The sequence below is a fragment of the Aethalodelphis obliquidens genome, unplaced genomic scaffold (assembly GCF_003676395.1).
Source record: "Aethalodelphis obliquidens isolate GAN/ISIS:26980383/991018 unplaced genomic scaffold, ASM367639v1 scaffold7, whole genome shotgun sequence".
Taxonomy (NCBI): Eukaryota; Metazoa; Chordata; class Mammalia; order Artiodactyla; family Delphinidae; genus Aethalodelphis; species Aethalodelphis obliquidens.
The window spans coordinates 1,632,681-1,646,295 of NW_020837951.1; the positions used below are offsets into that span (position 1 = coordinate 1,632,681).

Here is a 13,615-nt window from a genome sequence, read left to right on the forward strand (position 1 = left end):
GTCCCTGCTTCACCGAGAACTTGAATTTTCTTTCTTTTCTAAAAAACATTTACTTATCCATTTGGCTGTGTTGGGTCTTGTTGTGGCACGCAGGATCTTCACTGTGGCGCACAGGCTCAGTAGTTGCGGCCCGTGGGCTTCTGTCTAGTTGTAGCGCACTGGCTCTAGAGCGCGTGGGCTCAGTAGTTGCAGTGTGCAGCCTTAGTTGCCCTGCGGCATGTGGGATCTTAGTTCCCCAATCAGGGATGCTACCCGAGTCTCCTGCCTTGGAAGGAGGATTCTCAACCACTGGACCACCGGGGAAGTCTTGAGAACTTGAATTTTCTTTCTTTCATTTTTTTAAAAAAATATGTATGTATTTATTCATTTATTTGGTTGCACCAGGTCTTAGTTGCGGCAGGCAGGCTCCTTAGTCGCGGCATGCGAACTCTTAGTTGTGGCATGCATGTGGGATCTAGTTCCCTGACTGGGGATCGAACCTGGGCCCCCTGCATTGGGAGCGTGGAGTCTTAACTACTGTGCCACCAGGGAAGCCCCGAGAACTTGAATTTTCTGACCTGTGTGAGACCCAGGGCCATCACCAGCTGTCCTCAAAACCGTTTGCTAGTCGCCGCCACCTGCGCCCTCACGGTCTCAAGGTCTCCCCTGGTCACTGTGCATTCCGAACCCCAGCCGACCCGAGCGCCCTTCCTTTCTGCCCGCTCCAGCCCTAACGTGACAAACACCTGATGCGATTCTGCGGGGTTTCCCTTTACGGGCCTCCCCCCTCTTATAGTCCGGAGGACGCAATTCACGTGCTTCTTGAATCTGTCTCCCAGGCTATGGTCCTCAGCTCGACTTGAGTAAAACTCCTTTCCATTCCTGTTACAGATTGTTTATCGATTATTTCCGTCCACACAAACAATGAGTTTGAAGCAGAATTAGTTTCCAGGCCCAGATGACGTCATGCGAGGCCTCAGCTGCGTGGTGCCCGGCGGCCCAAGGAAAAAGCCGCGCAGGTCAAGGAAGCTGCTCAGGGTTTGCGACCCGAGGGCAGGGCCAGGTGTGTGGAGGGTCCAGTGATAGAAGAAACAGGAGCGGACGAGGGTAGTGGGTTCACCTTCAACGTCCTGCACGCCTAACGCGCCTCCCGAAGGGTCCCTTCCGTTCGCCCCACGCGGCACAGCCTTGCCGGGCGGAGGTGGCTGTGACTGCTCTGCGGGGACGTCAGGTGCATGCTCCAGTTTTCCAGGTCATGAAGCTTGACAGTTACTAGTGACGCGCTCCCCTGACGGTTCCTTAGAGCATCAGGCTTACATCAACCCGGTGGCAGTGCTTTCGCGGCCGCGTGGCCGACGTGGGGACCCAGTGTCGTTCCCAATCCAAACGCTGGGTGCTTGGTGTTAGGAGCGGGGAGAAGGCAAGGCGGCTCGTGGACACCTCCCCAGTGGTCAGCCTGCAGACGCCGTCCTGTGCAGCGCCGCTCAGAGCGCACAACCGCGGCCCCGCCCGGCCTGAGGCCACCTGCCGCTCCAGGACCAGGGCACGGGGCCTGCCGCCCGCCCCCTCTCGGGCTCTGGGTGGGCCGAGGACTTTCTCTGTGGAGGGCTGAGTCAGGGAACCGTCCGGGCTCCGGACAGGTGAGTCCTTGGAGAGCGTTCCTGCGGGGACTGCTCCCCGTGCCCAGGCCCCGGCTGGCGCTGTCTGCTGCCGTCCCTGTGACCTGGATGCCCCGAGCTTGTTGAGCGGCTGAACACTCCCACCCTGCTTTGGTGACGTGGGAAGCTCAGCGCACTTGCGGGCCCTTCGTGGGAGAGAATCAGTTTGCCACTCCCAGTGGGCTCTTCCTCCGTAGGCCTGCGTTCTGCCGCGCCCCTCCTGGCCACGCCCATCAAGGCCTCGCCCCCTGCGGGCCACACCCCAGGCCACACCCCTCCTCGCTCGCCAGGCTCCCCCGCCCCCCAGGCCTGTCCTCGCGAGGTAGGTCCGGTTTTCACCTGCATGGTTTGAACGGGCTGGGGAGTCGTGGGAGGAGCTGCAGCGGGGAATAAACGGCTTCTGCTCTGCAAGGACTGTCCCTCGCCCTGTCGGTCCCCTGACTCAACCCTCCACAGAGAAAGTCCTCCTCCAACCCAGAGCCCGAGAGGCGGCGGGCGGCAGGCCCCGTGCCGCAGTTCTGCTCCTGCACCCGCCCCTCAGGGGCACTCGAGCCTGTCCTGTGGCATGTGGAGAGGTGGCCCCGCCCCTGCAGCATGGCTCCTGGCCACAGCAGTCTGAGGGCAGAAGGGGCCCGGCTCACTCTCAGCAAGTGCGTGGGGAGTGTCCAGCAGGGCTGGCCTCTCGTGTCCCCATTCTAGGACCAGCGGGCCCTGGTGGCACTCAGGAAACGTTTGATGGGACGTCTGGCCAGGCAGCCCGTGGAGGCCGTGCGTAGACTGGGGGAGCCCTGGAGTTGGCCTGTTGCCGGGCTGCAGTCCAGCCCGGTGGGTGTGGAGGCCGCTGGGCCTCAGGCCCCAGCTGTGGGCTCTGCTCCTGGACCCTGCGCCCTGCGGCGCCCTGTGCTGGCTGCTCCGTCTCCCCGCCACACTGCGCGGGCCCCCTGACAACCTGCGCATGCGTCAGTGTGTCTTCTTGGGCAGGGCCTGGGCTGGGGGAAGGACTCGTAGCTTCGTAGCCCCAGCAGCCGGTGTCTGGGAGGTTGCAGGTTTGAAAGAAACCGTGTTTGCAAGCAGGACCCCCGTAGGTGATCCTGAGCGGCCCAGGCCTCCTCACTATTCAGAGGGTGCCTCCCAGGCTGTGGGGTGACCGGGGTGCCCCACCCATCCCAGGCTTTCCTGGGGTCGGGGGCTGGGTTCGGTGTGGCGGCTGCTTGCACCTGGGGGGAGGTAGGATGGCGCTGGGCTCAGCGCACCCACCGATGGCTCTCCCGCTGAGAACTGGAATCCAGCATCTTCCTGCTTCACCCAGGGACCCTGGGCAGCACAACCCAGGCCCCGTCGCCTGGCCGCATCCCATCTCTCGCCACGTGTAGGCAAGCAGGTGCTCCCGCAGGCGAGGGCGGGCGGAGAGGCGTGCGGCCCGGCTGCTGTACTGGGACCGCAGCTCTACCGGCTGGGTGACGTGGTGTCGCCTCTATGACCTCTGCTTCCTCACCCGCACTGCACAGTGACTGCCCTGTCCCACTGAAGAGTCCAGCCTGGGGCCGGTCTCAGAATCGAGAGCAGCGTGCTGGGCAGGAGCCTGTGTGCTCAGCCCTGCCCGCTGCCGGCTGCCACACCCCAGCCCGGGCACCTCCTTCCCGATGACGACGCTTGACAAAACCGACCTGTCCAGAGCATGGCTCTGTGTCACCAGAAGCTTCTTTCTCCCTAGTCTGGCCGAAGTGAGCTCCGAAGTGGACTCGCCCAGGCCATGTGCACATATGTGTGTGTGTGCTGTCCAGGGGGAGCGTCAGGGCTGAGTGCCAGGCATGTTCCCAACCTGTGGGCTCCCCCACGCCCCACCCCAGCCCCCGGTGATCCAGGGCCTCCGAGCAGCTCTGCACCCTAGGTGTGGGCGGTGCCAGCCCTGCTGAGGTCACACGTGCGACCAGGGGCCCTGGGCCGGGGATTTGGTGTCACTGGGAAGGAAGCTGGGGGCTGAGACGGGGCAGGCCAAGTGGGCAGAGCCCCTGGTGAGTGGACAGGAAGCTGGGCATCGGATGCCCCCTAGACAGGCCAGGACAGAGCTGCTTTTCTCCGCTTGGTCTCCTTCCAGAGAAGAGCCCTGTGGGGTCTGTTTCAGGGTCTCAGAAAGCCCATGAGTCACTTCAGGGCGGGGACGCTGGAGCCAGCAAGGGCAGGCTGGGCCAGGAAGAGTGGGGGTCCCGGCCAGCTCTGCCCCCAGGCTCTGAGGCCTGGAGTCAGCCCCTCCTCCCTTCAAACTGTGACTCCAACCCTCCGGATCCTGGGGGACCCATGGCCACAGATTTGTGGGACCGCCTCCTGTGGAGCAGGGTCTCTGACACCCACCTGAGGCTCATGTGTGAGGTGTGGGGTCAGCAAGGTGACCGCCGGCCCCCCAGGCCGGTCACAGGGGCCACCCTCTTGCCAGGACTTGCTCTTGTCCTGAGGGCCACGGAAGGAGCCCCACTGCCCCGCGGAAGGCAGGCCGTGAGAATGCCCAGGCCACGCACCGGGACCATGCGGGGCACTTAGGGGACGGCCAGAGTCCCCCACCACGCTGGGCGTGATTCCGGCCCCAGCATCTGCACCCCAGCTGCTCTTCCCGCCAGGACCCCGGCTCTGGAGCAGGGCCGGCCTGTCCTGACCCCTGGCGGCCAGCACGCTGAGAGGCTGAGGGAGCTGCACCCGGAGGCTGTTTGCGGGGCAGTCGCTGCAGCCCAGCGCGCACTCGCCGGCCTTCAGGACGGAACTTTGGGCCTGGCCTTGAGGCTGGCCTGCCATCTGCTGCCCCGGGAGCCCGGGATGGGGGCTGGGGACCTGGAGCCGCCTGCACTGCTGGCTGCGCCCTGGGGGCAGGGCTGGGGTGAGCATGGGCCCCGCCGGCTTCCCTCCCACCCTCGCCCACCCGGACCCACAAGGCTGCCCAAGGAGAGGGGCCTGCGGTCCTTGCTCGTGAGAGCCCGTCCCGCCTCCTGTGAAGGAGAGGAGGTGCCCTCCCTTCCGCCCCCAGCTCTGAGCCTTCTGAGCTGCTCCCGGCAGCACTCGCACCCCGCGTCGTGACGCCGCTGCACCTCGTTCTCCAAGTGGCGGCTCTCGCACCGAGGCTCCTCAGATTGGTCCCAGGATGGAAGCGGCAGCTTTCAGAGAAGGCCGGGGCCCCCCACGGGAGAGACTGATTCTGCAGGCCACCCCCCCACCCGCGTGCCCCTCAGGCTGCTCTCTGCCCAGGCAGCCCTCCCGCCCTGGGGATGGGCTCGGAGGCCTAGCCAGCAGACACAGGGTGGCGTGGGTGCTCAGCCCCTGTTTACAGCCCAGGGAGGGGCCGCAGCCAGCCCGGGCCAGCAGGTCTGGGCAGGGCCTGAGGGCTCCAGGGCAGGCGCAGTGGGACTGGGGACTGGACAGGTTGGAGGGCGGAGCAGAGACGCCTCAACACGTGAAATCGTAGGCTGGGACTCTCCGAAATCTTTAGCTTCTTCCAAAGAGCACAGAAACCTGTCAGAGGCTATTACTTGGTGATGGGGGGCAAGGGTTCTGTCGCTCACCCCCAAGGGTGGCCCTTGATCGTGTGGCCTGCCTGTGCCCCACAGCAGGCACTGACCCCACAGTGCCCACTTGGGCTGGCGTCCTGCCCACGTGTCTCTGCGTAGACCCAGCCCCTCAGGGATGCTCAGCTGAACCGAACCTGGGCCCCGGCTCTTGGCCCCGTTCCGATGCCCAGTGATCCTGTCTCGAGACCCTCAGTCCCATCTGCAAAGACGCTTTTTCCAAATGAGGTCACGAGCACATGTTCTGGGTAGACCTGAATGTCTGGGTCACGCAGCAACTTCTCTGCAGGGGACCCCTGTAACCACAGGGACAGGCGCTTCCGTCCACCCCCTTAACGCGGCGTGAGGCTGGGGGCTGTGTCCTCCTGCCCTGGGCTGTTGAAAGCCAGGCTGGGCTTTCTCCCCCCAGGTGGGCCTTCCAGCCAAGAAGGTGGCGGGCTGGATGTGCCTGCAGAGGCCCCGGGGGCGGCTGTTCTCGGCCACATCCTCTTCCTGGAGAGCGACCCCCTTCAGCCCCGAGACCCCAGGAAAGGGCCCTGGCACCCCAGCCCCGACCAGCAGCGCTGCCCGTCGTTGCTGACGGCAGACGCCCTCTCTCTGGGGTCCAGGCACCCTGCTTGCTCTATCTCTTCTTCTGCACATCTTGCCGCCGCCGAGTATAGGTGTAGGTGCCCAGCCAGCCTTCAGGAGAACAGCCCCCGGGGGATGCCTGACACACGGTCAACTCGCGTGTTTGACGCGAAACCCTTACCTCCTCCAGGAGGTATTCACGCGCTCATCGCGGCTCCCGGTGCCCCTGTGAGAGCCCCTCCCCGCTCCAGGCAGGGCCCCCACCCCCCAGCTGCATCCTGTCACGCGGGCGGGCGCAGCGAGGTGCGGGCTGCCTGCCCAGAATCCGAGAATCGGCTGCTCTCAGCGTGATTATTTCAAGATGTGTCTACAGGGCCTCCGCGCCGAGTTCACGCCCGTGGTCTCCGGGCTGGGATCTGCTCATCCTTTCTCCGCGCGCCTGGTGGGGGCAGCGCTGGAAGCCCAGCAGCTTCCGAACCCCGACCCGTGGCTTCTGCGGGTTGTCAGGGATGCGGCGGCCTCTGGAGGTGACCCAAGGGGCAGCCTCTCTGCCGGCATCGTGTCTGGGGAGCGGGGGCCCTGTTCTGGGCGGCGATGTCCAGTGCCCGAGCTGCTGCGCTGACCCTGCCAGGCTGCAGGGGACGCCTCGAGTGTGACCCACCCTTGGGCCACCCTTGGGGCAGGGGAAACCGTGGTCCCGCAGCTCCCAAGGCCCACGGTTTCTCCGGACGGGCTGCAGGCGGATGGACCTTGGATGGCAGATGGAAGAAGCCAGGTACAAAGGGCCGCACAGCCTGTGAGTCCACTTACACGAAACGTCCAGAACAGGCAGGTCCACAGCTGGCAAGCGGGTCAGTGGTTTTTGGGGGCTGGGGAGGGGGTGGGGGTGACCGCTGACGGGAGGGGTCTCCTTGGGGGGCGACACAGATGTGCTGGCCCTAGAGAGAGGTGGTGGCTGCCGGAACCGTGGGTGAGTGAGATGCCGCTGAACTGCGCGCCTGAAAGCAGTTCATTTTATGTATGTGAGTTTCATCCCCAAATTTAAAAAAAAGACAAAAAAAGCCTAGATTGCTTCCAACTTTCTTTCCAGTTACAACTTTTATGATTTTTAAGCCCATTCCACCTGTATTTTTTACCTCCTTTACTGACTAATCAGTGTCATCAAACTAATAAATTCCATTTCTCAGGAAGTTCATGAACAAATGACAAAGGGGAAAAAGTCCAGAGCGGAGCCCAGGGAGGGGCCGTGGGTGCAGCGTCCGGGAGCCTCTCCTTGGGGACAGCCGGCAACGGCCATGTCTGCAGCAGAGGCTCGGGGAGCAGTGAGGACGTCCAGGCGGTCAGGGCCGGGCGCTGCCCCTGAAAGGACGCGGGACAGGCTCACAGTGAGGAGGCCGGACCCCAAGCTGCCTCTTCCAACCGCGGTGGGAAACGGCAGAGCAGAAAGTCTGGAAAGAAGGTACCCGGCGCGCCGGAGTCTCCCAGGGGCGGGCCGTGGGTGCTACCCTCGCTCTTTCTTCGTATTTGTCTGTGGTTTTCCAATTTCCCCCCTGGGCCCGTAATGCTGTTAGAATCAGAATGGTTTATTAAACCCAATCTGCATGTTTCCTCCTAGAAGAATAGTTTCTAGCTGGTGATACATTTCTAAGAGCGATGTTTTAATACCGTCAGGCGGGCGTGTCGTGGTTTTGTCTCTGCATGTTTAGACGTGGAAGTCACGAGGCTGAGGGGCGTTTGTCGTGGGTAGAGTAAAGAGCCTGGGCCAGAAGGGGCTTCTGGGGTGTGGGAGCTCACCCCCGACCCCGGGGACCCCACCTCAGCTCCTGGGACCTGCCTCGGGGCTATGGTGGAATCGGCGTGCAGCATCTATGTGGAGGAGGGGTGGAGGAGGGGGGTCGGGTGACCAGCCCTCTGTCCCCGGGGCACCTGCAGAATGTGACACCAGACCCAGGGTTCCTCAGCAAGTCAGGCGTTTGGGACCCGCTTCCCCCAGTTGGCCTGGGGGGGTGGGGGCGCCTGCTGAGTGATATATGTGTTCAATCTCTGACGACCTAATGCGGGTATTTAAAAAGCTCACCTCAGAGCAAAACGCACCCGCCAAATATTAGAACCTTATTAGAAGAAACGGTGACGTGTTGACTTGCCTTCTTGTGATGAGGTGGTCAAGCTTTGGCCTTCCTCTCTAAAGGGCCTGGTCCTTCCCGCTCGGCCATCCCGGAGTCATGGAGGAGGTACAGCCACAGGGACGCAGGCTGAACCAGGGTCCCCTGGGGCTCTGTCCCAACGGAGGCCGGTGGCGTCCTCACTGCCCACCCCCGTCCACGCCCACAGGCATCCTGCAGGGCTCAGGTGGGGCACCCAGGGGCTCCAGGGCCGGACAGACAGGCGAACGGGCGCTTCCATCCGGGCTGCACTGCGCAGCGGGACGTGGGCCCAGGACATGGATAGAGCTGCGGGGACAGGAGGCTGAGGGGAAGGGCATCTGCAGGAACTGGGTTGCTGGGGTCCGTGGACGAAGGAGGGAGGGAGGGGGTGGGGAACAGGGGCGTCCAGCAGACTTGCAGGCCCTATCACCTGGAGCTGGAAGGAGAGAGGGAGGACCGCCAACCTCACCAGCGCAAGGAGGGGCAGGGCCTAGTGGGGGAGCAAGTGTGTCCACCCAGAGCGGGCTGAACGGATCAGCGCCCACCCACAGGGACCCTGTGTGGGCAGCCGGCTGTCTGTGGGCAAAGGGCCCAGGCCTGCCTCTGCCCCGCCGTCTCTGGCCAGCCTGCCTGGCTCTCCTCCCGCCCTCCTGCCCCGCCCACCCTGGCGTTTATAAGCTCCCACTCCCGGCCCATCTGCGGGGGTGGACCTGGGACCCAAGCGAGCCTTAAAAAGGAAGGAAATCCCAACACAGGCTGCAACGTGGGTGGACCTTGAGGACATTATGCTGAGTGAAGCTGGCCAGTCACAAAAGGACGAATCCTGTAGGATCCACGTATGTGAGGTCCCTAGAGGAGTCACAGCCATAGAGACGGAAGTAGATGGTGGGGCTCAGGGGCTGGGGGAGGGGAAGGGGAGTGAGTGCCTAGTGGGGACAGAGTTTGGGGAGATGAGAAGGTCCTGGAGACGGAGGTGGTGGCGGCTGCCCCTGCGCTGTGCGCTTAGACATGGTTACGATGGTGAATGTTATGTGATGTGCATTTTACCACCATAAAAGGGGGTGCTGCTGTCTGTACCCCGAAACCTCTTGAGGGAGGGGCGGAGGGAATCGGTGCCCTGTCCTCTTGGTGATGCTTGGCAGAGAGAAGGGGCAGTGGATGGGGAAGGGGACTCACGGGGTCGGTGCCCCCAGGAAAGCCTCAGTCACACAGCGGACGCCTGGGTGGGGGGAGGCCCACCTGCCGCTGGCCTGTCCCTCTTTCTGTCTGGCGCCCAGGACCCGGCACCCGCAGCTGAGGCCCCGTCCTCACTCCCTCAGGCGAGGCTGTCTGCCGAGTGGCCTGCTCTGTGCTGCGTCCGGTCTCCTGCCAGCTCCGTTTGGAGGTCCCGGGCTCGCCCCAGGGCAGGGGAAGGGCCCCTGAAGTGCACCTCTCTCCCAGGTGTCTGAAGGATGCCGACAGTGACAGTGACACCGCCCTCCTCTCTTTGTCCCGGGGAGTGTGCGATGGCCTCAGACACTCCAGTCTTCTTCCTGGGGCAGCCGGGCTGGGAGGAGCCTCCGCTCCAAAACCCCGGCCCCCTCAGTGCCCCCCGGACAGGGCGAGGCTCCTTCTCTGGCAGGTGTCTCCTCGCACCACACAGAGAGGGGACCACTGCCCTGCAGACGTCCCCGGAGGGAACCCATGTCTCTGGTTGGTGGAGGGCCCGCTGGGAGCTGCCCTGGCGAGGAGGTGTGTGCTGCCCACGCTGGGCAGAAGCCGGGCAGCCCCCAGCAGAGGCTGCGCCCCAGACTTTCTGCCCTTTGCCCGGACCAGGAACTCGGGGCTGCCCGTTGGCGCCCTGCTCAGAGCCAGGTCTGCTTCCCGTGGCCTCCTCGACGCCACCTGCCGTCCTCCCCCAGTGGCAGCAAGAGAGGGGGGCTTGGGGCCCAGTGGCTGTCAGACCGTCCCCTAGAGTGGCCCTCCTGCTTACCCTGTCGGGGACTGAGGGGCTAGTTTAGGTCCCATGTGGCCCCTAAGAAGAGGTGAGCGTCCGCTCCGGTCAGCAGGTACCGTCCCCGTGCGCCTGGGGAACCGTCCGTCTCAGGAGCGTCACGCCTCCAAAGTTCAGATGGTCCCTCAGGACACGTGGCAGGCAGTTCTGCCCAAGTCTCTTGGTATCAAGAGGGCAGCTGAGTGTGACACCCCCCCCCACCGCTTCGGGGGTCGTAGGGAGAGGGCGTGGTCAGAGGTGAGCATTGCAGGAAGTGCTGGCCCTGACTGTGGGCCTCAGGACCGGGGACCCCAGCGTCAGGCTTGGGGTGACAGAGACTTGATCCCCTCCGAGGCGTCCCTGCTGCCCCTTCCCGTCCCACCACGAGGGCTGGGACCCAGGGCCGGCGTGGAGGCTCCGCAGCCCACGATCTGCTGACCGGTGAGGAAGCAGCGTCCACTGGCCTCGTGGCCCAGTTGCCGGCAGCCCGGGGCTGGTGCGGGACGGGAAGGCTCTGCAGCGTGAGGACGGCACAGGCTGTGGGCGGCCCGTGGTGGTCTCAGAGGAGCTCGGGGCACCGTGTGGAGACTGCGCTGTGTCCTGGGCTCACCTGTCCCCGGGAGCCAGAGGCGGACAAGGAGAGAGCAGAGAGCAGAGTCGGGGTGGACGGGCTGATCCCGGGGATGTCCTGGAGGACAAGCGAGCGGATGGCTTCTCCCGTGGGAGGAGGGGGGGCAACACTTTGCCGTGCTTTGTGGTCCTTCACAGCCCGGCCCTCCCGACAGACTCTCCCTGCCTCTCTCGCAAGGGGACAATTAAATTTTCATTAATTAATTTAATTACTTAAGTTTCAATTGAATTAGCGCTTCTCCCTGGGGGAGTGGTGATGAAACAAGTGTTGGGAGGCCGGGCGTCTCAGGCCGAGTGCTGGAGCGTGTGGGGTTTGCTGGGTGGCCGGGTCCGGGTTAGGACCGGTTGGCCCCTTTGCACCCATTTGGAGCCACATGTGTCACTGGAGTGTCCCCAGGATTCTCCTAGTGCTTGGTTAGCTGGGGAATCCTCGGGTCCGGCAACCACGGGGATGGGAGCCGCATCGCCGGGCCTCCCCACGCCGGGTCTGCGCCCACTCTCCTGCTGCCGTCGGGGGTCCCCCTGCATGCTGGTTTGTGCCCAGCTGCCCACTAGCCAAGGTGAGCAGGCCGTCCTGCCAGGCCTGCCCAGAGGTTCTCACAAGCGCTAGACGGAAGGTCCGGAAGTAAAGCACTGGGGCAGGTGGTCGTGGGGACCTCGGCCGTCGGCTGGGGCGAGAGGAATGCACGGAAGGGTGTCCAGGCAGGGAACAGCATGCTCCAGGCCAGCAGAGGGGAGGACAGGACTGAGTCCCTGGGGCTGGAGGAGTGGGGAGTGGATACAGCTGGCTTGACAGGGCCCGGCCTCGGGGGTCCTCCAGCCTGGGGGGTTCTCTTGGGAGTGGCGGAGCCCCTGAAGGCTTGGCCAGGGCTGGGGGCTGGTCTTGAAGCTGGGGCTGCATAGCTGGGCCCCGGTTTTGCTTTGTTCTTTTAGTTAATAGACTTTATTTTTTAGAGCAGTTTCGGGTTCACAGAACATTGAGGACAGAGTACAGAGAGTCCTCCCCTCAACCAGTTTGCCCTCTTACTAACATCTGGCCGCCGCAGTGCAGCGCGTGTGTTACAGTTGAACCCCTGTGACACACGATTATCAACTAAAGCCCACAGATTACGTTAGGGTTCACTCTCAGCGGTGCACGTCCTATGGGTTTGGACACATGTGTAATGACGTGTACCCACCATTATAATATCATGCAGAATGCCTTCACTGCTCTAAACACCCTCTGTGCTGCACCTGTTCATCCCCCGCTCCCTCCCTGTCCCTGGCAACCACTGATGTTTTTACTGTCTCTGTAGTTCAGCCTTTTCCAGAATGTCATGTAGTTGGAAATCACACAGAGCGTAGCCTCTTCAGATTGGCTTCTTAGTGACATGCATTTAAGGTTCCCGCGTGTCTTTTCATGGCCTGATGGCTCATTTCTTTTCAGTGCTGAATAATATTCCACCGTCTGGACGGCCCACCGTTCACCCATTCACCTACTGAAGGGCGTCTTGGTTGCTTCCAGGTCTTGTCCATTATGAATAAAACTGCCGTGAACATCCGTGTGTGCGTTTTGTGTGGACAGAAGTCCTCAGCTCCTTCGGGAAAATAGCTCAGAGTGTGATTACTGGATCTGTCCCATTTTCATTAACCGGGGTGGGGATGGCGGGGGGTAGGGGGGTTTTTTGGGCGTTGATGGTGAGGAAGGGGCGGGCCGCCTCCAAGCTACCCTGCCCTCAGCGTCCTGGTTTGGGAGCTCCGGGGGGGGGTCTCTGCCCCCCAGGCTCTGGCCCCCTTCCCAGCTGATGCCCGGTCTCCTCCCCCTGGAGCGCTGCTGGGGCCACATCCAGGCTCGGGACCCTGTCCTCACTGTATCCGTGTGATGCGGGGTGTGTGTCAGTCCTCATGGGGTCTCCTGAGATCCAGGGGAACCCGATCTCATAGGGAGCACCCCGTCCTCTCCTCCCGACCTCTCCTGGCACCTCTGGTCCCCGGCCGCCCAGGAAGCCCTGAACACGGTCCACACACACACCCGGCACCACCCGCGGAGCCCTCCGGTCCAGGGAGGAGGCGTTGGGGGGCTCAGGTCTCTCTGTCAGAGGGGCCCCGGTGCAGGTGGTGTCTCTCATATGGGCCAACAGGGGGTTCCCCCTGGGAGGCCCCTCTGTGTCCAGCTGAGGATGACCCAGATGCATCCTGCCTGCACCGGCCAGACCTCCTTGCACCTGTCACCACACCTCGGCATCGGAGTGGGAATGTGGTTTCGATATTTAATTACATCTGACATTCTTCCACAGATGGCCGGAGGGGCCTCTGATGGCCCTGGCTGCCCCTGCGACAGCGCCTGGCTCAGGGGGCAGCATTTCCTCAGGCCCGAGTGTCCCAGCCGGCTGTGAGGACCAACTACAGCTGGACAAGTGACTTGATCTGCAGTTTTCCTCCCTGTCAGTCAGCTCTCATTGCACCAAAATCACGTTTAGACGATAGGACCAGGCACACTGGCTGCTGCTGCCCCGGAGGATTCTAGGCGGATGGGCTAGATGAGATGCCTGATGAGACAGGATGTCCTCGACAGCAGCTCCGAAGTCCAAATTCTGCCACTTTGGAACCAGCAGCCTGAACACCAGCCTGGACCAGCCCTGCGCTCCATGGCCCAGTCCACTGCTGCCCTTCACGCAGGGCTCCCCGGCCGCTCCGCAGACCATCTGGGCTCTAGGCGTCGTTAATTTTCTCATTTTTGTTTCATGTTTCAGCTTTGTGCCGAGAATATCAATGAAGGATATTTAAATTTAACAATGAAGGATATTTGAAATTCCGTTCCTTTTTTTCCCTCTTATTGAAGTAAAACGTACACTCAGAAGTGGCACGTGCACCGGGCTGACGGATGGCACGCTGCTTTTGCCCAGATCGTTCAAGGGCTGGGCAGGCAGCAGGGCCAAGTGGGTCGGACTTGCCCCCAACTGCGAGCATGCCCCCCCCCCCCCCCCCCCAAGAAAAAGACAGCGAAGCAGCAACAATAAGAGAAGTTTGTGTCACCACGAAGAAAGTCCAAGTGCCCGGGAATGAACTTGGGGGTCCACCCTGGTTTTGGGGGTCAGGAAACAAGCAAAAGTGCACCTTTTTTTTTTTTTT

At 62.7% G+C, this 13,615-nt stretch overlaps 1 long non-coding RNA gene across 2 annotated transcripts; it reads left to right on the top strand.

Annotated features, from left to right (window-relative positions):
* Positions 1–1,064: 1,064 nt before the first annotated feature.
* LOC113619500 (uncharacterized) lies at positions 1,065–7,393 on the top strand. Of its 2 annotated transcripts, none has more exons than XR_003432405.1 (2): positions 1,065–6,554; positions 6,946–7,393. It is a non-coding gene; the product is annotated as an uncharacterized LOC113619500 (long non-coding RNA). The 2 variants fall into 2 exon arrangements; XR_003432406.1 differs by having other exon boundaries at positions 1,065–6,533.
* Positions 7,394–13,615: the final 6,222 nt, after the last annotated feature.